Source organism: Cupressus sempervirens, chromosome 3 (assembly GCF_028749045.1).
Source record: "Cupressus sempervirens isolate cs-2001-9-10 chromosome 3, ASM2874904v1, whole genome shotgun sequence".
NCBI lineage: Eukaryota > Viridiplantae > Streptophyta > Pinopsida > Cupressales > Cupressaceae > Cupressus > Cupressus sempervirens.
Window position 1 is genome coordinate 203,945,166 of NC_143120.1, and position 26,783 is coordinate 203,971,948.

Consider the following 26,783-nt stretch of genomic DNA (forward strand, 5'->3'; position numbering starts at 1 on the left):
CTTTTTAATAATAGGTAACCTAATGGTACTATTAACATGAATGTTGAGTGGAAGGTGAAGATGTTAACATGAAATTTAATATTTCTTACAAATACCATTCTCAAGATTATCATCAATTAAATTCAATTTATCTCATAGGGAAAAGAAGGTTAACGTAATTACACTAGATATTTTAGGATGAAATGAAAAACTGGTCAACTTAATACCCTCCATCAAGATTGATGGTATATATATACTTCATGAACTAACATAACATTGATATCACAATAGAAATTGAAAATAGAAAACAAGACTTAAAAACCTACAAGATATGCTAGCTACAAAAATTGATGCAAAGCTATAGGATCCAATGGATGTATTAGATTCAATATTTTGGGCTGAGGTAGTAGTAATAATAGTTGTACTACATCCTCCCTAATCATTGATGATAGTAAATGGCTTGTCATGGGAGTCCTTACTATTCTTATTTTTTCTTTTGAGAGCACATCATAAAACCATCAACAAGATATGACCCAATTGTGAAACTTCTTGATAAATAGTTCCCATTACGTCGATGGTATGCATGCTACAAATGATGTTGATTATAGGCCCCTTTGATAAGTTTTTTGCAACTTCCTCAGTCACCTCAAGATTTAGTCATGCAAGATTTCTAAAAATTTCATTGAGTTTAAACATTTATAGTCCATAAAGAATTCCATTATAGTATTGAGGTCTCTTTCTTCTATTGGGACACAAGTACAACACCACCTAGAGGTTTGTAGAGCATATTCATCTCTGAGTACAAAAATTACATAATCTTTGTAAAGAAGGTGATTTGACCCAAGTGTCACTTCAATTCAACATCAAAGAATTCCTCTACAGTTTGATTGTTAATGTAAATGTCAAATATCCTCTAGTTGGTTGTCTTAAATTGATGCTCATAGAAGTAAAAATGAACTAGGTAACTGAAATTAGCATCAATATTTCTATAAACCCAAGTTAAATTGAAGTTGAGGTTGATAAGGGAGATTGGATCCATGGACTTGTAGGTGGCATATTTTTTTTGGTGCAATTAAATTTGTATGTTGAATCTCTCTAGATTTTTTCCTTCTACCATCCATAATACTCTCAATAACCTAATAACCCATGACCTCCCACATTTAGTCTGTACATGTACTACAAGGAAGTTTGTAAGCCTATGGAAATTAGAGTTTTCTTAAAATTAGGGCCAAGAAAAATGATGAACCTGACAAAATAGCATATTTGGAATAGATATAACTTTCATTGTATTGATGAGTGCATAGGATTTTGGGTTGTTTTCTTCATGGCTAAACATAATATCAAGTTGTTTTGTTTTATTTACATGAATGCAAGACTCCATGACAACAGATGAATGTTTCAGAGTTGCTCCATAATTGACAAAGAAAATAGTGTCACTAAGATTATGGGAATTGAAGGAAATTCTTTTTGGTGGTGTATGAAATTGGGATAGAATATGTAGGTTTCTCTATGAATAGATGATTTATCTTGTAAATGTTTTCAGAGGGGAGAAAAGGATTTGAACTAGAAGAAGTTGTTGACTTTGTGGACTATTGGATGCATTGAATTGATGTTGGTGGTCTCCAAAATATTCACTCTCATCTTGTGACAAAACTGTGTTTGAAGGGTTCCAATTCTTTTCACAAGTATTTTTGTCTCTCACTGCAAATTATACATTGTTGTAATTTATTGTGATCTATTTTGTGTGTATGCTTATGAATGTTGTGTATTGCTTCTATAGTTATGGTGTGCATTTTACATAGAATAACACAGTCTACTAAAAAATAAGGTTAAGATGATTATGAGTGAGGCTTTATAGATTTATTTTGGTAAAATTGGAGTGTAAGTGAAGAGATTGGGGGAGTTAAACTAGCTCCAATCTTTCTAGTTCTCATGACACTCCATACATTGAAATCTACAATTTTTGTTGTCATCAATCTTCCCCATATAGAATGGAAAACATTTAAGTTTGAATAAATGCAAGCAGAATGAGATAAAGTTATTTTTTACTCAAGTTTTTTTTTTGTATGGTATTATTGATTTATTAAGCTAGTTAATGTTTTCTATTCAGCATTTGCTTGGGAAAGAGGAGTGATTTTCTTGTTTGGTTTAACTTTAATCACATAAGTTTAAGTTTTAAATATAGATAATAAGAATAGGTTCAAAATTGACTTGGAACAAAAAGAGGAAATATATTAACTATAAATAAAATTTAGGGTATGTGCAGGATCATGGTCAACCAAACTATGCCCTTAAGTGGCAATGAAAAACCAGCAAATTAGGGTTATGTCAACTTGAAAAATAATTTTAAACTAGTTTGGGACTTTATATCAAAAATTTGTAAGAAAATAATCTATAGAAAATTGAATGTAGTTTCTAAGTACTAGGCCTTATCTGGAGAAAAAAATATTTGATTGGTCAAAAGTTTGGATTTTAATGCAATACTACGAAAATTTCAGGGCAAAAATAAAAATTAGGTGTCTATCTGACCATTTTAATCAAAATCAAATGATAATATTTTTTAATATAATTATAGATATAAAAAGTAGACTCATGCCCATATCTAACACATATTTTTGGGTATTTTTATTCCAAATAAATAATTAAATATGAATTTTCTACTAAAACTTTTTCAAAATAAAAAAACTCTCAAGTCTGACCAGCTTAACTAATTGAAAACTTTACCAAATTATTTATTTATTTTTTCCTTATACTAGGCAAAGCATAAAATGTGACGCAACTTTTGGATTTCAAAAATGTTATACCGTTTGAAAGTTATAGCTATTTTTCAATCTGTATGTCAATCAACATTTTACAATCATCTTCATTGAAAATTAACTAATAAATACTTATCAAACTAAAAAATTGACAGCAATTATATCGATGGAGTCTTGAGAGTTTTATAAAAAAACCATTTCATTTCATTCAATTTCGATGAAAATAATATTATCAAATGGCTACTCAAAGTCTGAGTGTCAATTGAACCCTTTTCAAACACATTTTTTGGGTTGACCAAATAGGTTTTCTAAATACCAAGCCTAATCAGATACCCGATTTCAAATCGAGTATCCGAAAAGTTTGAATTTTCCAATTGGGAGAGAAACCACCCACATTGGAAATTTTGGAGGGAAATTTTAGAGCGAAATTTTAAAGGGAAACGAAAATTTGGAAAGTGTAGGCATTATTATTATTACATATGATTATGATTATTATTATTAACTATTATTATTATATATGATTATACTTATTATTATATATAGTAATATGTATGATTATTACGATTATTATTATTAAATATAATATAGTTATAAATACAATTATTATCATAACTAAATAGAATATAATAATATATATGGTTATTATTATTATTAAATATAATATCAAGTAATATATATGATTATTATTGTTATATAATCTAGTAATATATTATTATAATATTAAAATATAAAATATTATATTATTATTTTAAAATATACAATATTATATGATTATTATTAAATATAATATTTCCATGAAATGTATCGAAAGGGGCCATAGATTAACCTATGACCCCTCTTAATGCATTTCATGACAACATATGTCACTAGGGCCCCTAGTGACCCCTTTCGACGCATTCCCAATGGGTCCCTAGGGGCCCTAGTGCCCCTAGGGACATATGTTATCATGAAATGCATCGAGAGGGGTCATAGGTTCCTCTAGATGCATTTGAAACAACCAAATATTTTCCTAGGGCCCCTACGGATATATGTTGTCATGAAATGCATTGATATGAACCAAAAAAAAATTCCTTGGGGGCCCAAGGGCCATATGTTGTCATGAAATGCATCGAGAGGAGTCATCAGTTAACCTATGACCCCTCCCGACACATTCGAACCAACCAAATGCATCCCTAGGGGTCTTAAGGACCCTAGGGACATATGTTGTCATGAAATGCATCGAGTTTCATGCATTAGAACCAACCAAATGTATCCCTAGGGGTCCTAGAGCCCATAGGGACATATGTTGTCATGAAATGCATCAAGAGGTATCATAGATTAAACTATGACCCCTCTTGATGCATTGGAACAAACCAAATGTGTCCCTAGGGGTCCTATGGCTGCTAGGGACATTCATTATCATGAAAGTTTTTTGATAGGGGTAATAGGTTAACCTATGAGCCCTCTCGACACATTCAAACCAACCAAATGGGCCCTTAGGGGCCCCTAGGCACATATGTTTTCATGAAATGTATCGAGAGGGGTCATAAGTTAACCTATGACCCCTCTTGACGCATTAGAACCAACCAAATGTGTCCCTAGGGTTTCATGAAATGTGTCGAGAGGGGTCAAAGGTTAACCTATGACACCTCTCGATGCATTTCATGACAACATATGATGCGTTGCGAGGGGTCATAGGCACTTGACACATTCAAGCCAACCAAATGCATCCCTAGGGGTCCTAGGGCCCCTAGGGACATATGCTATCATGAAATACATTGAGAGGGGTCATAGGTTAACCTATGACCCCTCTCCATGCATTGGAACCAACTAAATGCATCCCTAGGGGCCCTAGGGACATATTTTGTCATGAAATGTATCAAGAGGGGTCATAGGTTAACCTGTGACCTATCTCAATGCACTAGAACCAACCAAATGTGTCCCTAGGGGTCCTAGGTCCCCAAGGGACATATGTTGTCATGAAATACATCGAGAGGGGTCACAGGGTAACCTATGACCCCTCTCGATGCATTTGAACAAACCAAATGGGTCCCTAGGGTCCCTAGGGCCCCTAGGGACATACATTATCATGAAATGCATCAAGAGGGATCATAGGTTAACCTATGACCCCTCTCGACACATTTGAACCAACCAAATGCATCCCTCGGGGTCTTAGGGCCCCTAGGGACATACGTTGTCATGGAATACATTGAGAGGGATCGTAAGTTAATCTATGACCCCTCTCGATACATTGAAACCAACCTAATGCATCCCTAAGGGTCCTAGGGCCCCTAGGGACATATGTTGTCATAAAATATGTCGAGAGGGGTCATAGATTAACCTATGATCCCTCTCGATGCATTGGAACCAACTAAATGCATCACTGTGGGCCCTAGGGACCCTAGGGACATATGTTGTCATGAAATGCATCCCCTCTCAATTCATTTGAACCAACCAAATCGGTCCCTAGGGGTCCTAGGGCCCCTAGGAAAGTACATTGTCATGAAATTCATCAAGAGGGGTCATAGGTTAACTTGTGACATCTTTGGACACATTCGAACCAACCAAATGCATCCCTAGGGGTCCTAGAGCCCCTAGTGACATATGTTGTCATGAAATGCATCGAGAGGGGTCATAGGTTAACCTATGACCCCTCTCGATGCATTTCATGACAACATATGTCACTAGGGGCCCTAGGACCCCTACAGATGCATTTCATGACAACATATGTCCCTAGGGGTCCTAGGGACATTCATTGTCATGAAATGCATTGAAAGGGGTCATAGGTTAACCTATGACCCCTCTTGATGCATTCGAACCAACCAAATGGGTCCCTAGGGGCCTTAAGACCCCTAGTGACATATGTTGTCATGAAATGCATCGAGAGGGGTCATAGGTTAACCTATGACCCCTCTCAACACATTTGAATAAACCAAATGCATTCATAGGGGTCTTAGGGCCCATAGAGATATACAATGTCATGAAATGCATTGAGAGGCCTCTCTCAACACATTGGAACTGACCAAATGCATTGCTAGGGGTCCTAGGGCCCCTAGGGACATAAGTTGTCATAAAATCTATTGAGAGGGGTCATAGGTTAACCTATAACCCCTCTCGACGCATTGGAAACAATCAAATGCATCCCTATGGGCTCTAGGGCCCCTAGGGACATATGTTGTCATGAAATGCATTGAGAGGGGTCATAGGCTTTTGATGCATTAGAACCATCCAAATCAGTCCCTAGGGGTCCTAGGACCCTTAGGGACATGCCTTGTCATGAAGTGCATCGAGAGGAGTCATAGGTTAACCTATGACCACTCTTGATGCATTCAAACCAACCAAATGTGTCCCTAGGGGTCCTAAGGCCCCTACGGACATATGTTGTCATGAAATGCATTGAGAGGGGTCATAAGTTAACTTATGACCCCTCTTGATTCATTTGAACCACCCAAATGCATCCCTATGGGTCCTAGGGCCCCCAAGGACATTTGTTTTCATGAAATGCATCAAGAGGGGTCATTGGTTAACTTGTGACCCCTCTCGACATATTCGAACCAACCAAATTGGTTCCTCAGGGTCCTAGGGCCCCTAGGGACATACATTGTCATAAAATGCATCAAGAGGGGTCATAGGTTAAACTATGATCCCTCTCAATGAATTAGAACCGACCAAATGCATCTCTAGTGGTCCTAAGGCCCCTAGGGACATAGGTTATCATGAAATGCATTGAGAGCTTGACGCATTTGAACCAACTAAATTTTTCCCTACAGCTCCTAGGGTCCCAAGGGACATACGTTGTCATGAAATGCATTGAGAGGGGTCATAGGTTAACCTATGAGCACTCTTGATGCATTGCAACCAACCAAATGCATCCCTAGGGGTCGTAGGGCCCCTAGGGACATCCGTTGTCATGAAATGCATGGATAGGGGTCATAGGTTAACATATGACCCCTCTTAATGGATTCAAACCAACTAGATTGATCCCTAGGGGTCCTAGGGCCCCCTAGGGACATATGTTGTCATGAAATGTGTCAAGAGGGGTCATAGGTTAACTTATGACCCCTCTCGATGCATTAGAACCAACCAAATGCATCCTTAGGAGTCCTAGGGGCCCTAAGGACATATGTTGTCATGAAATGCATAGAGAGGGGTCATAGGTTAACCAATGACCCCTCTTGATGTATTTGAACCAACCAAATCAGTAGGACCTCTAGTGACATAAATTATCATGAAATGCATCAAGAGGGGGGATGCATTAGAACCAACCAAATGCATCCCTAGGGGTCCCAGGGCCCCTAGGGACATTCACTATTATAAAATGCATCGAGAGGGGTCATAGGTTAACCTATGACCCCTATCGATGCATTAGACCCAAGAAAATGTGTCCCTAGGGGTCCTAGGGCCTCTAGCGACATTTTTTGTCATGAAATATGTCAAGAGAGGTCATAGGTTAACCTATAACCCCTCTCAATGCATTGGAACAAACCAAATGTGTCCCTAGGGGCCCTAGGGCCCCTAGGGACATTTTTTATCATGAAATGCATTGACCTATGACCCCTCTCAATGCATTCAATCCAACCAAATCGGTTCGTAGGGGCCCTAGGGCCCCTTAGGACATTCGTTGTCATGAAATGAATCAAGAGGGGTCATAGGTTAACCTATGAACCCTCTCAATGCATTCAAACCAACCAAATTAGTCTCTAGGGACCCTAGGGCCCCTAGGGACATATGTTCTCATGAAATGCATCGAGACATATGTCCCTAGGGGCCCTAGGGTCCCTAGAGACTAATTTGGTTGGTTTGAATGCATCGAGAGGGGTCATAGGTTAACCTATGACCCCTCTCGATGCATTAGAACCAACCAAATGCATCCCTAGGGGCCCTAGGGCCCCTAGGGACATAGGTTAACCTATGAGCCCTCTCGACACATTCAAATGAACCAAATTGATCCCTAGTGGCCCTAGGGCCCCAAGGGACATACGTTGTCAAGAAATGCATCAAGAGGTGTCATAGGTTAACCTATGACCCCTCTCGATGCATTCAAACCAACCAAATGTGCGTTGTCATGAAATGCATTGAGAGGGGTCATATGTTAACTTATGACCCCTTTCAACGCATTCGAACCAGCCAAATGGATCATAGGTCATAATAATAATAATAATAATAATAATAACAATAATAATATATGTTGTCTATATTATATTTAATAGTAAAAATCATAATAATAATCATATATATATATATAATATTTATAGGTCATAATAATAATAAAAATTATAACATATATTACGTTATTATATTTAATAATAATAGTAAAAATCATAATAATATAATATAATACTTGTATATAAATCATATATAATAATAATCATATATATTAATCATACATAGCAAAATCATATATAATAATAACCATATATATCTTAATCATACATAGTAATAAAATTTGTTAACATTGCCCATAATTCCCTCCAAAATTTGGAATCAATATTAGGTACCCAATCTGATATCAGATATCCGATTTAAGATCGTGTATCTAGTATGAGATCGGATACCCAATAATACTGGCATGATTTTTCCTAAAACATTCCCTTTCACTACAAACTCGACAATATCACTTTTTCGGGTCATTTTCATGGATTTTGGGAAAATTGACTTTTTGAAGCCTACATAATCAAAAAAGGTTTGATAATATGTCATTAGATGTCCAATATTGTCATTTGAATGGTGAGCAGTAGTCTTGGAAAAGCTAAACACAAAAGGAAGGTATCGAATGAAGACATTACATCATATAGGGAAAGGGACAAGCTAAATCACCAAAGAAAGAGGTGAGGTATATTAAATGTGAGTCAAGTTGATGATGTATTGGTCGAAGGTGAAATCATAGTGTCAAATAATAAATATGCGCAACTGGGGAATGAAAATTTACCAATTGATAACAATAATGTCCAGACTGAAAATTTAGAGAATGAAATGCTACCAAGTCATAATGTAAACTACATGATTGACCATGTCGAACATGAAAATGCATAAGAACCTTACATATCTCCTAATTATAATTGACATGAAGGTTCTAGGACACCAAAATGGATAATTAAAATTAATGAAATGATTATTACCAATTTGGAAGGGAAAAAATTAGAAAGAACCATTCGGTTATGGGCTTCAAGACTATATAAGATGTTTTTTGGCAACAAGACAGTAGTGGAGCAATGCCAAATTTTTATGCACTTATTAAAGATGAAAAATATGAGACCTATGCTTTCCAAATCGAAGAATTTTGTCAATAAAAATTTTGACAAAAATGTCATTATTGTGAATAATCTTTTCAGTGCTCTCAATAGCATTAGGAAAATAAGCAAGGAGAAGGATAAGAGAGCTGCTTGAAGGGTTATTACAACTTCTTTAGTAAGTCATTATTTGAGAAAGGGTAGATATATAAGACAAACTTGTATTGACTTGAACCTAAATTGTACTACTTTGAGAAGAGCACTTAGTAGATGAGAGAGAATTGATAATCCTCTTCAAAATGAAACATGGGATTGTTGTGGGAGACTTCCACTTTTTGATAAGAAGCTATCTAATGATGTGAAGGAAGAAATCACTCAATTTTGGCACTTTAGCTCAAGAGTATCACCCAATGCTAAAGACGTGTTAAAGTTGAAAATTGGCATCAGAGAATGCAGGCCACATCCTAAACATTATTTAGAGGTAAGTCAAACTATGTTTTTCAAACAATTTAGAGAGAGTCATCCAAGTCTTCATATATCACAAAGGGCTTTTGAATCTTTGAAGCCATTTTATTGTGTACTACTTAAAATTTGAAATACATGTTGCAAATATCATGTCGAGTTTTCTATGCACCATGAACTATTACACTCCATCTATTATACTTTGCATAGTAAGGGAATATTGGAGAACTGTGGTGCTAGTGGTCTTCCAAAATCATCAAGAGACTTGCTAGATAAATTTTTATGTCGTAGAGTTGATGGTTGTTTCTTTCATAGAAATGCTTGCTTAAATGAGAAGTGTTCAGAATGTGGTGGCTTATCCAAGTTTGACACATGTTTCTGTGAGGGGTGTGAACAAGATCTTAGAAAGACAATACTAAAATAAAGTTATATGAAATAGTGAAATACACATTGAAGAGTGAAGGTGAGGACTCTAGATGTGAATTGGTTGCAAAAGAAATCAATGTGGCTAGTTTTATTTCAGATTTCAAGACAAATATTTTCTACAAGTATGCAAGACATAGTCATAGGTCTCAGTAATTGGATCAACAATTTAGAATGTGTAAGGAGACTGTTTTCATTTGCACTATTATATCAGTTGTTGACTTTGCTGAGAACTACACATTGTAGCTTCAAAATGAGACACAATCTAAATATTACAACTCCATTTAGATTGCTATTTTCATCCACATAATATATAGACATGTCCTTGATAGTGCGGAAGATAATCAGAAGATTATTAGAGAGTGTCATTTTTATATGAGTAATGATAGATCTCACTCTCACAAGTTTGTGCAACATTATTTTGAGAATTATTTTGATTTCTTATAGGAGCATACAATTGCTATGGATAGACATATCATTTGGTCAGATAATTGTACAGGTCAATTCAAGAATGGTCGCATGTTTTATTGGTTGTGTAGGATACACGTAGAGAGGGGGTGCCTCATATTTGGATTTTTTTTGAGTCTGACCATGGGAAAGGGGAACATGATGGAGCAAGGGCATGTGTGAAGAGAGCTCTAGTTAAGTAGCAATTGAAGATTTCAGGAGTAGAGCTTCTTGATACTTGTAGCATTGTTGATTGGTGTAGTTCAGCATTATCATGGGGGGGACTCTTGATTCAGTAGTACGTAGGTTCTTTTGGTTGGTTGAAGAAGGGTCCATAGGTGATAGATCAGGTTGTGCTATAGTGAGAGACTCATCAAAAATGCATTCATTTCGGAGCTTTGATTCTAGTACATGGACCATTTGGACACGACAACTAGCTTGCTTTTGTACTAGTTATTTTTAGTGTAATTGGGATCCTTGTGAGTCGAGTGAGTGGGTGGACACATGGGCTCCACATTATCTTACTCCATTGTCTATCATACCCTCTCTATCAAAAATGATGACATGGAAAGTTCACTTAAGCATAAGCATCTATCATATCTTCTTTAGCTAGGACATGTCTTTGCATTGGTTGCACCACAGGGGAATGATGAGAAATTAGATTATTGGTTAGTAAATTATGTAAGAGGTAAACAAAAGCTTGCAAAACCAATCATAGATGATGATGGATTCACATATCCTACTGGTTTAGTGGTTTTCATTAGAACATGGTTACGAGCATACATGCTTAGAACGAAAGGAATTCCTATATTCAAAGACTATTAGAAGCACAAAATAATTCTCATATATTTGCATCTGATTATAGCAACAAATGTAAAGTTGTTGAAGCATCAAGTAAGACCAAAAGTAAAAAGAAATTTTACTATTACTAATGTTGATCATGAAGCCCTATTGGAGACCCTAAAATAGAGAGAGGACCCTACTAGAACACTCGACTAGGTATATATACTTCTTATGTTATTTTGTTCATAATAATTCAGTGAACGGATGATTATCTTGTTTAATACAATAAGTTACTAATATTTTTTATGATATTGGAAAGTAGGTACTTCATGAACAGTAGCCAGGAATGAAGATAAAAAACTAAATAAGAAGCAAAATGAAGGAAAATCTATTTTATTTTTGACACTACAGTTTTTGACAATACTTTTATTGACACTACGATTTTTGATACTACTAGTTTTGACACTATGATTTTTGGTAGTTGTGTATTGATGTAATAATGATGAAACACTTGAGATTTTGTAAATGTAAACTTTTTTATTTAATGTAATAAACAAATTAATGCAATTTATGTGGAGGGACCTAAAAAATGATGATTTTAATAAATATGAACACCAAACTTGCATTGTGCCCAATGCCAAAAACTTGAGAGAGGTAAGAAATAACATTTTTGCTTAATACTAACCCTAGTGACAACCTTTTTCCAACCTCAAAGAGGCTGCATTGTTCATGGCCACCCCATACTGAGGAGTCTCCAAGGTGCTCTAAGTGCGTGTCAAGGTCAATCTTCCAAGGGTCGTAACTCAAAGCTCATGGAGGCTATTAATGAAACATCAAATTCTGAAAGACAAACATCAAATCTCTAACCAGTGCCTTATCTATTGGGTAATTAAAATGAATTACAATAGTACATCTCCTAGAAACCTCTGACATAATTCTTACATCAAGATCCGTGATCTATCTTTCACCTTGTGAATAGACATCTACTTCATATTTGAATCTCATACTCAGACAATCCTTTCATGAAATCTACAAACCCTGTGACAAACATCAAGGAATTACATGGTTCTTTGCTCCACCAGCAAGACATTTTAATCACATACATTCCTAAATGAAATGCAACCTAATCTATGCTCTTTGATCACAAATTAGAGAAATAACATATCCATAATCAGGAGACAAGATTCGGACTGAACTTAAAACCTTTGCTACTCTTTATTTGCTTTCCTTGAAACCAAATACATGAAATGTATAGAAATTAACTCATAAATCACCTAACAAACCAAAACTATTTGCATAACAACTCAAAATGTTTTTCAATACAAGAGAGAAATGTTGGGTGTGTGGCTTTCATAGCCTGAGCAGAGCTCCAAGAACTAGAAATAGAAAAGCAACCAACAACCTATTTTAGAGAAGAGGAAAGAATATGTATGGAGAAGGTAATTCTCGGATTCAATTTGCAATTGACACTTGTCCCTTTGGAAATCCTTCCCAAGAAGATCAAATCTTCTTTCTAACTTCTCTCTATAACTGCATATCAGATCCTCTTCATTCCACCTCTCAAAGGCATAAAAATATCTCAAAATCTGACGATGAGAAGAGTAATTGATTTTGGTGTAAAAAATAACTCGAGGAAAAGTAACAAATCAATTAAAATAGTCTTGAGAAGGCAAGAAAACAACCTCAAGTTGATTTTCTTCACTTTTAGATTCTAACAAGCTTTTAAATCTGCCCCCTAACCAATTCAGGTGCTCAATGGTGAAAACTACTTGTTCTACTGCCAAATCCCTAAGGTTTACAAATTGGCCTATAACTTGAACCAAGAAGCACTTGTGCAAAAACAAAATCCAAATTTGGAAAGTTTAGGTTCTCCCAGTTCCAACAGTATATTGGAGCATCCATTTTGGTTAAAAATTGCTCCTATTATGGCCTTCTGAAGATCGGCCCTGCTCTGTGATTTGAACAATATATTGCAAAAATTTAAACTATTATATAGTTTAAACTATATAAAGTTTGAAACCTTATTTAAATGAAACTGACATGAGATTTGAGGAAAAACAATAATAAAATATTAAAATTTGAAAATTCTAAAATTTCTCCTCATTTTATAACCAGGTCAAACTTCCTTTGACCAGCCTGTGACACGTGTCAACACGAGATTCATCCACCTTGCCATTGTGTCAGTGCCACTTGTCACCTTCTTGCTAACTTGCTATGCTTAACTAGTGAGCAACTTCATTGGCCAAGATAGCAAGGACATGCCAAGTGGCACAAACTTGGCTACCCTTGCCACCTTGCTATGGCAATTCATCATGCAAGTCCCTTTTGGCAAGTTAGTGACATTCATCCACATGTCACATTCTTGTTCCTCCATTTGCAATCAACTTGTATTCGCTAAATTTTTGGATTTCCCGATGACTCGCTACTTCGCTAGCCGGAGTTCCAAGAAATTTTTAGCTAGTGAGGTAGTGACTAGCCAGATTTATTACTTTTCCAGTCTCCTTTCTTGCTAACATCATCGGCCTTTCAATTGTGTTTTCATTTAAAATTATACCTCTCGCCTCCAACAAGGTTGGGTCCCACAATTAACACTTGGCTTTCCAAAAGCCGCGAGTCTTTAAGACATTAATTCATCTATTTGAAGTTGTATTTAAAACCTTTGGGAAGGTGTCATGTCCCCAATGTGGGATTAATCATGTTTTATCCTTGTTCTGCTAGCGCCTGGCTCCTTCTACAAACAGCTTTTCCTACAGGCGGCTTTCTTTTCTATTGTCGTGCTTTGATTTCTCCTATGCTGACTCCTCCATTGCGCAAGGTCTTTTCTCCTCTATGTTGTGGTTTCAATTTCTCTAATGTCTATGACTAAGCTATTTGTTCTTTTTAAAATCTCTACTTACGCCTTCCTTCATTATTCATGGGTAGCTTCTGCAAGGTTCTCCTCTATTTGGCATGATCCTTTGGATGCTTTGGATCTATGTGTTCTTCATTCTCCACTTTGGCTATGCTCTTTGCCTCTTTTAGCGTGTGTCATTGGTTCTTTCAGCATCTAAATGTGTAGACTCTTTTCTCTACTATGTTGGTGTGATATGAAGTGAATCCCCTGCCAATTGTGTGAGTTCTCATTTTGGTTTCAATGTGTGGGATTGAGTCTTCTTAACATTGGTGTATGGAGACATTTTCTTATTGATGTAGATTGTCGTGGCTCCTTTTATATTGCGTGTTCTTTAAAAAACTATGAGTTCTTTTTGTGTTTGATGTAGGGGAGGCTTTCCCTTCAACGCCTATCTTCCTTGCAAGCTGTGTGGAATTTCTTTTGTGTGTGGGACACTTGACTTTGCTTGGAATGCTTCACACACATGGATGCTCCTTTTAATTTGCGTGAATATTGTTGCTCAGTGGCTAGGATTGCTTGGAGTTCTTTATGGCATTGATCTTCTGATATTTTCATGTACTTGAAACTGCTCTGATATGGTATAGATTCTATGTTTTTTTTTATCAATTTAAAAGGATACAGTCACTCACTATGTTACTTTCAAGCCGATACATCCATACAATGAGCTTCCCTCGATAGAGAAAAAGAGCTCAGCATCACTATGACTCTGTTGACATTTAGTCAAATATTTTGTAATGTGCTCATCTCATTTGTGATTTGAGCATATATTCTCCTCAACCCAATGGCCTGAATGTGAGGTTATTAACATCACAATTATTTCTTCCTTTGTGTGATCAAGATTCTATCTTAAAAGTTTAGGTCCATTGATTGATGTTTCGTCAAACAATTCATGACCATTATGTGACAATAACTTATTTCTCTACTTTGTGCCACAGACGGCTACTTACTAGATGGGCTACCATGTATGAACCTGATAATATGTCTCATTGACAAGGTTGAACTTTTTAACATGCTCCACATCTGACTATTTTAAAAATCTCTCTCAATCGCTTCAACTGATCAATAAGAAGGTTGAACTTTAGAATCTCAATGTCTTATCATTCTGCAATAATCAGTTGGAATTAGCTGGGCCCCAAAGTGGGTCCAGCTAAAAAAAAAATTCATTTCCAAACAACTGAAATGATGGCTTGATCCATCGAACCCATCAGACTGATTAGAATCAAATTCAGCTGCTAATTAATAAATTTGAAAGTCATTTTACATCATCTGCAAGCTATGAATTTCATGTCAGAAGGTCCGTTGATAGCCTTTGAAAACTGACTCAAACCTCTTATCAGGTCCTGAAAATTTGCACTCTAACTCTCTGTACCACATTCTTGCACCCTATCAGATCTCGTCTGATGATGAATTCCTAGTGAAATGATATTGACCGTCAAATTTTCCTTCTCAGATTTACCTGCAAGAAAATACATCAGAAAACAACAAACTGGGTTTGGATTTGACCTTGAAAACTAGTTAAACGGGCACATGGGGAAACGAAAACTGGGGTGTTGGTTCTCCATCATGAGAACATTATGGACATGTAATCTGGGCTCATGAAAAATCACAGGACGTAAATGGCAAGCATTCAAAGTGGGCTACTCGGAATTGCTAACTGAAAACATTAATAGGATAAAAAAATTTGCAAATGGAAAGGACCTAGAAAAGTGTGCAGACAGATTCATCAAGTTCTAAAAACTGGCAAACTTGTAGTATTTTCATAGGACAAAATAGTGGTACAATCCATTCAATTTAGATAGTCATGAATCTCAAGTTATGACATGCCAAATAGGGGTACCAAACAATCTTCAAATGCTGACACCAGTAAAACTTTAGAAATTGTGTTCGGAATCGCATTTGAAAACTGATCAAACAGATCCGTCAAGAGCTAAAAATTGAAACATAACAAGTTTCTAATGTCTAAAATGCAACACAAAAGTAATTTTAGTATTTTGATCAACTGGTCAAAAGTTATAACACATCAAACAGGGCTTCCCAGAAATGTGTGCAATTTGCAAATGTGTGAAAATAGTAACTAACCAACTTTGAGGGATTCAAAACCTAGTCAAATGAACTCAAAATGACTTTAAATTTGAAACATTGGTTCTCAGGTATGGATAATAGACATTCCCAAAGTGGCTAATCATGACACATTTCTAGGTGTGAGATATTTAGGTGCAAACATAGCCTCTTGTCGCTGTTTGACACAACTAAAAATGCAGAATTGAGATTTGCTCAAAACAAGACTTCATAGAATAGTTCAAAATATCAATTTAACTTCATGGAATAGGTAGACGCACTAAATGGAAGGTGTTAGAAACATTGAACACCATGTAGGCCTCAAGGGTATAGCTAGGTACAAGCTCACCAAAAAGCATTTATGGGGCTTGATTTCTCAAATTTTTAAAATGTGACTAAAAATGAAGCATGCAATTTTTAGTCCCAATAGATCATAACTCAAAACTTGCAAGGGCTATCAATGAAATGTCAAATGCTATAGGATGGTCATGCTAAGGCCTAAATTAACCTATCTCATTTTCAAGAGATCACATTATGTTTGGATCTAGCACATTGATCTCACTCGATGCCAAAACTCACAGTGTGCCTTAGTTCATAGGTGCACCATAGTGTAACTTTAAAATCATTGATCTTGGCATCGAATCGTCAACACTATTAGCTCCAAATGGGTGGGTGAAACCTAGTGACACCCTTGTTTTGGCCGTAGAGAGCCCATCATCTGTAGCCACCCCGTACTAAAGAGTCTCCAAGGTGCTCTAAGTGTGTATCGAGGTCGATCTTCCGAGGGTCGTAACTCAGAGCTTATGGGGGTATCACTAAAATGTTGAATGCTATAGGTTATTCATGCTGAGGCCTAAAATAACCTATCTCATTCTTTAGAGATCACATTTTATTTGGATTTGGCAAAGTGATCTCGTTCGATGCCAAAACTCATAGTGTGCCTCAATTCATAGCTGCTACACAGCATAACTTTGAAACTGCTGATCTTGGCATCGAACCATCAGTGTCATTAGCTCTTGATGGGTGGTCAACCCTAGTGACAACCTTTTTTTTGCAACAAAGAGCCTCCATTGTCCACAGCCACCCTATACTAAAGAGTCTCTAAGGTGCACTGAGTGTGTATCGAGGTCGATCTTCTAAGGGTCATAACTCAGAGCTCGTGAGGGCTATTAATGAAACTTGAATGCTATAGGATGGTCATGTTGAGGTCTAAAATAAACTATCTCATTTTTGAGAGATCACATTATTTTTGGATTTGGCACAGTGATCTCACTCAATTCCAAAACTCACAATGTGCCTCAGCTCATAGGTGCACCACAACATAACTTTGAAACTATTGATCTTGACATCAAATTGTTAGCACCATTAGCTCTAGATGGATAGGTGAACCCTAGTGACACCCTTTTTCTAGCTACGGAGATCCTTCATTGTCTACGACCACCCCATATCAAAGAGTCCCCATGATGCTCTAAGTGTGTATCAAGGTCAATTTTCTGATGGTCGTAACTTAGAGCTTGTGAGAGCTATCGATGAAACATAAAATTTTATAAGATGTTAATGTCAAGGCCTAAAACAACCTATTTCATTTTTGAGAGATCACATTCTATTTGGATTTGGCACAATGATCTCACTCGATGCCAAAACTCGTAGTATGTATCAGTTCATAGGTGCATCACAACATAAATTTGAAACCATTGATCTTGGCATTGAATCAATTGCACCATTAGCTCTATATGGGTGGGTGAACCCTCATGACACCCTTTTTCTAGCCACAAAGAGCCTTCATTATCCGCAGCCACCCCCTACCGAAGAGTCTCCAAGGTGCTCTAAGTGCGTATCGAGGTCAATCTTTTGAGGATCATAACTCAGAGCTCATGAGGGCTATTGATGAAACATTGAATGCTATAGGATGGTCATGCCAAGGCCTAAAATAAACTATCTCATTTTCAAGAGATCACATTCCATTTGGATTCGACACAACGATCTTGCTCTATGCCAAAACTCATAGTGTGTCTCAGTTCATAGGTGCATCACAATGTAACTTTGAAACCACTGATATTGGTATTGAATCATCAGTGCCATTAGCTTTGGGTGGGTAAGTGAACCCTAGTGACACCCTTTTTCTAGCCATGAAGATCCTCCATCATCTATGGCCACCCCATACCGAAGAGTCTCCAACTTGCTCTAAGTGTATCAAGGTTGATCTTCTAAGGGTCATAAATTAGAGCTCGTGAGGGCTATTGAGGAAATGTCAAATGCTATAGGATATTCATCTCAAGGCCTAAAATAACCTATCTCATTTTTGAGAGATCACATTTCATTTGGATTCGACATAGCAATCTCGCTCGATGCCAAAACTCATATTGTGCCTCAGTTCATAGGTGCATCACAACGTAACTTTGAAACCACTGATCGTGGCATCAAATTTTCAGTTCTATTAGCTCTGGATGGGTAGGTGAACCCTAGCGACACCATTGTTCCAATCACAGAGAACCTCCATCATTCGCAGCCACCCTGTACCAAAGAGTCTCCAAGGTGCTCTAAGTGGGTATCAAGGTTGATCTTCCAAGGGTCATAACTTGGAGCTTGTGAGGGCTATTGATGAAATTTTGAATGCTATAGGATGGTCATGTCAAGGCCTAAAATAACCCCTTACCAATTTTGTTGAACTCATCTAATTAAGAATTTTAAGTTATAGCAAAAATTGCTCAAAATTGCAAAATCTGCATAATTGCAATTTTGCAGCTTTTTCTTGCAAAGTGAAAATGAGTGCAAAGAGTTAGTTACGGGTTTGAGCATGACCATACAAGATTGGAAACACCTATATAAGGTGTGAAATGACCTTGCTATGACTATGATTTTAATGTGCTAACAACAACATCTAGTTGAAACTTGTTTGAGATATTGATTTTTAGTTATTTTAGAGTTACTGGTTGATCAAAACTCATACATATCAATGTCATGATGTTGATGAAAGCCTTGAATCTTTCTTGCATTTCCAAAATTTCATGTGGGCTTGGTTAGCCAAATGTGTATTAAAGTCTCATAATAGTACTTGTTCTCATTTTTCTTTGTAAAGTTGATGTACCGGGGTGAAGGAAGTGGATTGCAGAGATTATTTCAAATTAAACATTGCATCAAAATTTGATAATAAAGGTTGTTAAAATGTTATGCATAAATTATTTCATTTGAATCGAATATAGAAAACATGATTAAAATGAATGATATTCCATAAACATGAACAATACACATGATCCATGATAAATTGAACAATACTATACTAAATTAATATATATATCATTGTGCACATAAATGAAAAATATATATATCAAAATACATGTATCCATAGAAAAATTACATGCGTGCACCCACACGCATGCACACACACACACACACACACATCAAAGTTCATGTATCCATAAACAAATTACACAAATATATATCAAAATACATAGATTCATATACAAAATGTGGCTGATCATGCCATCAGAATGTGTATAATATCAATGTTTCGTTAAATAATGTGGTATATGTCATTTCAAAATATCTCATGACGCATCCTATGATAGCTATACTATCCTAGGCTATTGGTGGATGATCAAAATGTAGCATCTTCACTACACTAGGTGGATTGGATGCCTCCTACATAAACAAAAAAGGAAAACCCAAAGTTAGACTACTAAATTTATATGATTCTTTGTATCTAATATTGAATTACTCAAATGCATAATGATCTTTTTTTAATGAATATTTATAGTATTAAACTTTCATCATAAATATCTCTCATTGAGCTCCTGTTCCGGTCAAGAGTCCTCTCATATGTCTTGGGCAATGCTTGTACCTCACTAATTCTGGGATGTGTATGTTCAAATATGTTTGTCAGATGAACCTACAACTGAAACTATAACATTATAATTCATAGCATGCTAAATTTATAACATATAATCAAGAATTCAAACTAAAACTTACTTGTGTGGACTTCTCCTCAAGATATAATGACTGCATCAGCAAAGATACAAAACTCTGCCATCCAACCTCATGTGCACTAGCTATTTCCTATGAGATACAAAATACTAGTTGTTAATATCATAGAAATAATTTTTGAATTTATTTATGAAAATAAGGAAAAGAAAAAATAAATGATGCTTATACATAAAATGGGGCTCTTAGTGTGAATGGAAATTCCAGAGCATCTACGATGTGGAATTTTCATGGGCTCATCGCCAGTAGCCATGCCCTATACAATAAAGAATGTAATTAAATTTCATTACCACAAAATTTTACAAGAATACATCAATCTTTAATCAAATAGAAAGCACCTAATTACATTTCCCTTCTCAATGGGTACTACCTCATCCCTAAACTTTTTCCCCCAGGGACAAGTGATACCTGCAAGAGAAAAGAAAGATTAGAAACCATATATGCTACAATATCAAATAGAAAAAATAATGAGAACACAACATAATGTATAGTAGATGTCTCAAGACCAAATGAAATAGATGAGAGCATGGCATCGTCAACTTGTCTGAGCTCCTCCTCAGTCATCAACTAAACATGAATGAAGATCACATACATGTATAAGTCAGTATGGCTTAAAAATTAAAATTACTCTATTATAAAGATTAACTTTAAATCGCATATGCCATAAAAAAAAAATGTATGCACATATGATACAAAAGGAATCCATGCCTCTACATGCCCCTCCTCTCTCGCATCAGGGTCTATAGCCTCTATACACATGTCTAGTGTATCCTCAAAAAATACAAACTGATTCTCAGAAAAATCACCTATGGGACCCAGACAATATTCTTGCATATTATGCAAGTATGGGGCACATAAACATGTGATGAGCTCATCGATGATGAGCTCATGCCAGCATCATCAACACGAGAAGGTAGCACTGACCTAGCTTGGGATATCAATAGGCTACTCAATCTATGGATGGCTCTAATAGTCTGAGAGTTAGCCTCTGCAATGATATCAAGATGTTGCACTTGAGCAGGGGGGGAGACATCAGTAGGGAGGACAAAAGTGTCAACTGTCTTCCACTAGGAAAAGGGTCTATCCTAAGGAGCTCCTCCTCCTATACCCATGTTGGGCTTCATGCTCCAATAGTTCACCATGATGCCCAACAGAAATTATGCATACAAATTTTTAAGGAAATAAAATGGCACCTCTAAATTGTTATGAGGGATGTCAAAAACCATCCACCAACAACCCCAAAAGTTCACACGTATAGCATCATTTGTGCACTATTTAATCGATAGTTTGTGCTTTTTGCAGTCAACTTGTAAACCAGTGTTTGGGTTTGCAAAAAGGGCTACCAAATTATCTTTACTTATATTGAGGCCCACAACCTCATCATAGTCCAACCCATCATCAAACATGGCATGCACTTCATCATGCCAATGAAAAGTAGTATTTTGTTCATTGGTAAGTGTCTCAATATTATCCACTATGGTGTTTAACATGGATAACATAGGACCCAATGTGGGTACAATATTATATGTGGTACGCAAAGCCCTCAATTCGATGAGATTTAAAAATATCAAATCTTTTATTTGAGGAGCATTTTGAGGGGGTAGGGGATCATTTGATGGAAAATTTTGAGGTGGAACTAGATCATTTGGTGGGGGGTTATGAGGAACAGTATTTCTTGCCTCAGTATCATCATTTTGGCCAGCCATACCTATTAATTTGCAAAACATAATTTTTATTAAAAACAACCTAAATTTCATAAAATTTCTATTAAAAAAACCTAATTTTTAACAAATTCAATTAAAACTACCAAATTTATAATAAAATTCATTGAAAACATTAAAAAAAAAAAAACTTACCTATATCATGTATCCATTCGTTGATTGGATACCGGAGCTTAAGCCAAAAAACATAGTGTGAAACAAACAGCACTCAAGTTTTTTTTAATTATAGTATAGGTGTTGGGTATCCAATTTTTTATCGGATATTCGATATGAAATTGGATATCTAATAATATTGAGGGTATTTGATATGAAATCGGATACCCAATAAGGCTTGGTCCTAACTTTTTAGCTTTGGTATCAAGATGGGTGGAAAAAAGTCAGAGCAGATTTTGAAATACTTTTAAAGGTTTTCAAACTATATTTTTTTCACATCGCCACCTTTTGGCACACCATGATCCTGCACATACCCTTTTAAAAAAATACATATTAACTATAAATAACATTAAAGAAAACTTATGGCTTGTCTCTTGAAGGCAAGAGCTAGCGTAAGCAACCCAAAGTTTCTGGTGAAACAAGTTTGTGGAAAATTTTCCACCCTAAGGAGGAACCTGTGTGCATTCACAATGGCTTCTCTAGAGAAAACCTGTCTAATCCTTCGGATGTTGTGTGTTGCACCATAATGCGCTACATTATGCTTGAAGACCACTTTTAGGTGCTTTATTATTATCACTTCCCTATCTTGAATCTTGATTTAATCTCTTTCCTACATCTTATTTTGCATTTTATTGAGGATAACGTGTTTAATGTTTGAAAAAAGAGGGAAGAATGGAAACCCTTTTATATCCTACGCCAAGCCTTCATGTTCAAGCTTTACAAATTTCAACAAGACCTCAATCCCCCCACCTTGGTTATTCCCACGCTAGCCACTATTACTCCCTAGGTCTCCACTGACCCAAGTCCTAGGTCGACCTTGAATAAAGCTATCAAAAAATATTTTGGAATTGAAAAGGACATTAGCATTATTGACTTTAATATTGATACTAGGTGTAGCAACGAAGTCACTAGGAGATCTAGCAAGAGGCTTAAAATAGATAAATTTAGAACCATCCCAAAAAGGAAGTGAGTTTAGAATCCACAAAGACAGAAACTAAACCTACGAGGAAGAGGAAAATAAAATTGATTCACCCTAGCTCCAAGAGTAAGGATAACCCTATCCCATCCCATGTCTTTGATAACATAGATAGTGACCCATCTCAAGACAAGAGCTTGGGTGAGGATATCATCTCCCTCGTGAAGGAGGTAGAGAGGGGTGGGGGAAGATGGGGGGTCTCCACTAGGAAAAGGAGAAAAGTAAAACTAGGATGGATGGGCTAGATAAATCTATGAATGATCTGACAAAAAACTAGGAGGCCATGTACTACAAATTTGAGACCCTTTCTGAATTCACTACAAAGGTTATGTATTTGGTGCCCACCAGTACTCTATATTTTCTATAGGTTAACAATGAGGAGAAGGAAACTAAAAAAAGAAAGAAAAACCACCCGCTCCCTCTATAACTTCCTCGTGGATGACTGGTTCAAGACCCTGCAGGACAAGCCTATGAAGGAAACGAGGACAAGTCTATTAAGGAAAAGTTGGGGGATAAAGAGGGGAGCTAGTCCCCGTGCTATTTTTTCTCTTTTTATTTTTTTTTATGGAGCAATATTTTATGAACTTTGTACCTTATGAGGCAGATTTGTATAAGCTGAAACACTGTTGGTTCAATAGTAGCACCCATAGATTATGTTGCTACATTATTTTTTGGTTTATACATTATGGTACTATGTTGATTTTGGTTAATATTTTTAGTAAGGACTTTGATCTTTTTTGGGTTAATAATCTATTTTTGATGTTTAGAAAAGGAATAGGTTGAATTGTAATGGTATGATCTCTAGTTGATTGTACTTCAAGGTCATCCCCCCTATGGCTACTTTTTAATACATCAAAAATATTAAAGAAAACTTCAAAAATATATAATCACATATATACATGAGTATGGTCGTATATGTCTATTTTTAATGGAATATGAGCTACATATTATGGTAAATATTATGGATGGATTGCATTCAATTTATCTTCAATTTTTATGATTTTTCCAGGCTAGATTAATTTTCAACAATAATGCTTAAAGTATATATTAAGATTATACTCTAGTAATTTGAAAGAGAATATTATAATTGATCGGTTAAATAAACAATATTATGAGATTAACATATTCTATTCTACATCCCGATTTGAACTATTGATAATTTGACCCTAGTTGAAAAGACATGAAGATTATTTATAGGAATGTTAAAGAATCATATGGATGAATGGTTGTATTTTCATACACAACACTCATATGTATACAATTATTTATTCAATTAATTTCAAAAAAAATGTTGCATTTATCTATGATAAATATTTTTTTATCTTTGATCTATTGGCCTTTCTTTAAGAGGATATTATGTTGCTTTGGATCTTAAATTGTTGGTTCAGTTCTTACCAAAGAAGGTATTGTCTTACTTTTATATATTTGTACTAACCTATTTCAATTGTGTTTGAAAATGGTAATCCAAAACATTTCTTTTGATATCTAATACTAAGGTTTCTAATAGATTTATAAGAGATATTGTATTGTACCTTCTAATGAACATTGAAACTTTAGTAATATGTTATCCATTGTATTATGAGAAAATTTATGCCTGCAATATGTTTTTGACCATTGGTGATGTAGGATAGAGTATGCATATTATTTTCATAACTAACATTGGCTACAAGGAATATTTGATTGATTTTTTAGGATATTCTAATAGGGAATTCCTTGTAAATAATATGGTGCATTGGTTTGACATAAGACAAATGTCATAATTATCAAAAAAAAAATTACAATCTCTAAGCTTAATGTGATAATCGAGTACTATAGTAATCTCTCAATGTTAAAAATGAGGGTATTGTCTCTTCTTACAATGTCTAAATTTTTTGTCAAAAATTGAATACATTAGATGAGAATGATTTTATAATTATGAAAAAATATCATTTGAATATACAATCTCTAAGATGAATGTGATAATCAATCTCTACATGTCCAAAATTAGGGTTCATTACATTGACAACAAAGAAAGTAATAAACTAAGTAGTTATTATGACTTGCACATATCAACAATCCTCAATACATTGAATATATTTAAGATAAAATAATAACATCAATAAGGTGGATTATAATTAAGACTATGCTTTATTCACTTAGGTTTTTTATTACTTCATGACACTATATATAAACTTGGAGGGTTTCTTTTGCATTTTTCTATCAAGAAAGAGAATTATTGAAATTGAGTAAAGAGATTATATGTTCATAGATTCAAGAATGCTTGAAGGAATTGACAATTGTGAGGTTGAATGTGTTGGTTAAATGTGTGTATATGATCCTCAAGAAGATGCATAGAGAAAAATGGACAACATTCCTCTAAATTCAATTGTGGTTTCTATAATAAAATGTTATTTTCAATAGAACAAGAGAGAATTATGTATTATTATATCCTTCTAACAATTGGGTGCAGCTATAATATTTGTAACTATTTTGTCTCATGATGTTGTATCATTTTCCTTCTAAAGACATGATTTGGTATAAGGCAAGATAATCCCCAATAGAGATGTCCTAGTTCCCAACAAATGACCACACAATGGAAGTATAAAAATAACATAGAGATTTAGATCCACACAATGTCAATTCTCATAATAAGATTTTCATTCAACATTCCAAGTTGTAAGCCCTTCTAAGTTACGACCAAATACATTAAAATAATTACAATAAAAGTTTAGCAAGGTCTCGCAAGATCCAAACCACTAGCTATCCCAAATCTGCAACCTAGTAGAGAACTCCAAGAAGAATATAAACTCATTCTCACAAGCCATCAATCAACCTTGTTTTCTCCCAAGCCACCTCTTAGCTACTATCTTTACTCAAACTTTTTTATCTCAGCTACTCATTCTTCTCCATAATGAATGACAAGAACTCTAAACTCCACAAGACCCTCTACTTATACTAAACCAAGCCATAGGTCAGCCTAGTCAAATTAAATTAATTAAATGAACCCACATCAATTACACCCTCAAGCCACAAGTCAGCTTGTCTACAAACATTAAATATATAACATAAAATTGAATACTTAGGACATGCCCAAGTTTACAAAGCATCACTAACTCAGAAGATGACATAAGAATATGTGCACCTAGACATAGGTCCACATACCATCCAATGATCCAAATCCAAGAGCGCACATGCCGACTCCCACAAATTGAAGGTCATGAATACAATCTCAAAGCTCTACCAGTAAATAGCAACACAATACCAACAACTACTAAAATGGCTCTAACTCCAATATGATGACTCCAAACGTCACACATGCTTAAGGAAAGGTTTCCCAATATGCTTCAAACATATCCTTAATCACATGAACCATAACTTCACAAAATCAAGCACAAATCCCCTACATACAGTATTGCTAACTTCCCTAGGATGCTCCTGCATTAGACACCCCAACTAAGAATAAAAAATGTTCTTAATGTCTGGAAGGACATCTTTTAGGGTTGAACATATAAACCCCAAACTAGTTCTTCGCATACATGTCCACCACCACATCAACTTGTACACTCTTGCCTCTATTCTTCTTCAACAACTTCTTTTCTGCATTTTTCATCCCCACATGTCATTGGTGCAGAAGAGGTATTCTTTCCACATTAATCTCTTGTAATGCCTAACCCTAGTTGACTTTTCTTGTCATATTGTCAGATTCTTTTGGGCCTTTTTTTTTTATTGTGTTTTATAATTATCAGTACTTGGTTACTAGATTAGATTAAATGTATTTCATACTTATTTTATATATGTGATGAGTTATTTATTTATTTCATGTGTTTATGTTTATCCTTTCAATGATGATATATGTATGTTTAGTTAGTTATTGCAGTCATTTCTTGATCATTTTGATGATGATATATATATTCATTTAATGACTTTCAGTTATTTCAGGATGTTAGAGGAATGATTTATATG

At 35.5% G+C, this 26,783-nt stretch overlaps 1 pseudogene; it reads right to left on the reverse strand.

The window, feature by feature from the left end:
• Positions 1-261: 261 nt before the first annotated feature.
• LOC149565526 (receptor-like protein kinase FERONIA) lies at positions 262-26,013 on the reverse strand (annotated as a pseudogene).
• Positions 26,014-26,783: the final 770 nt, after the last annotated feature.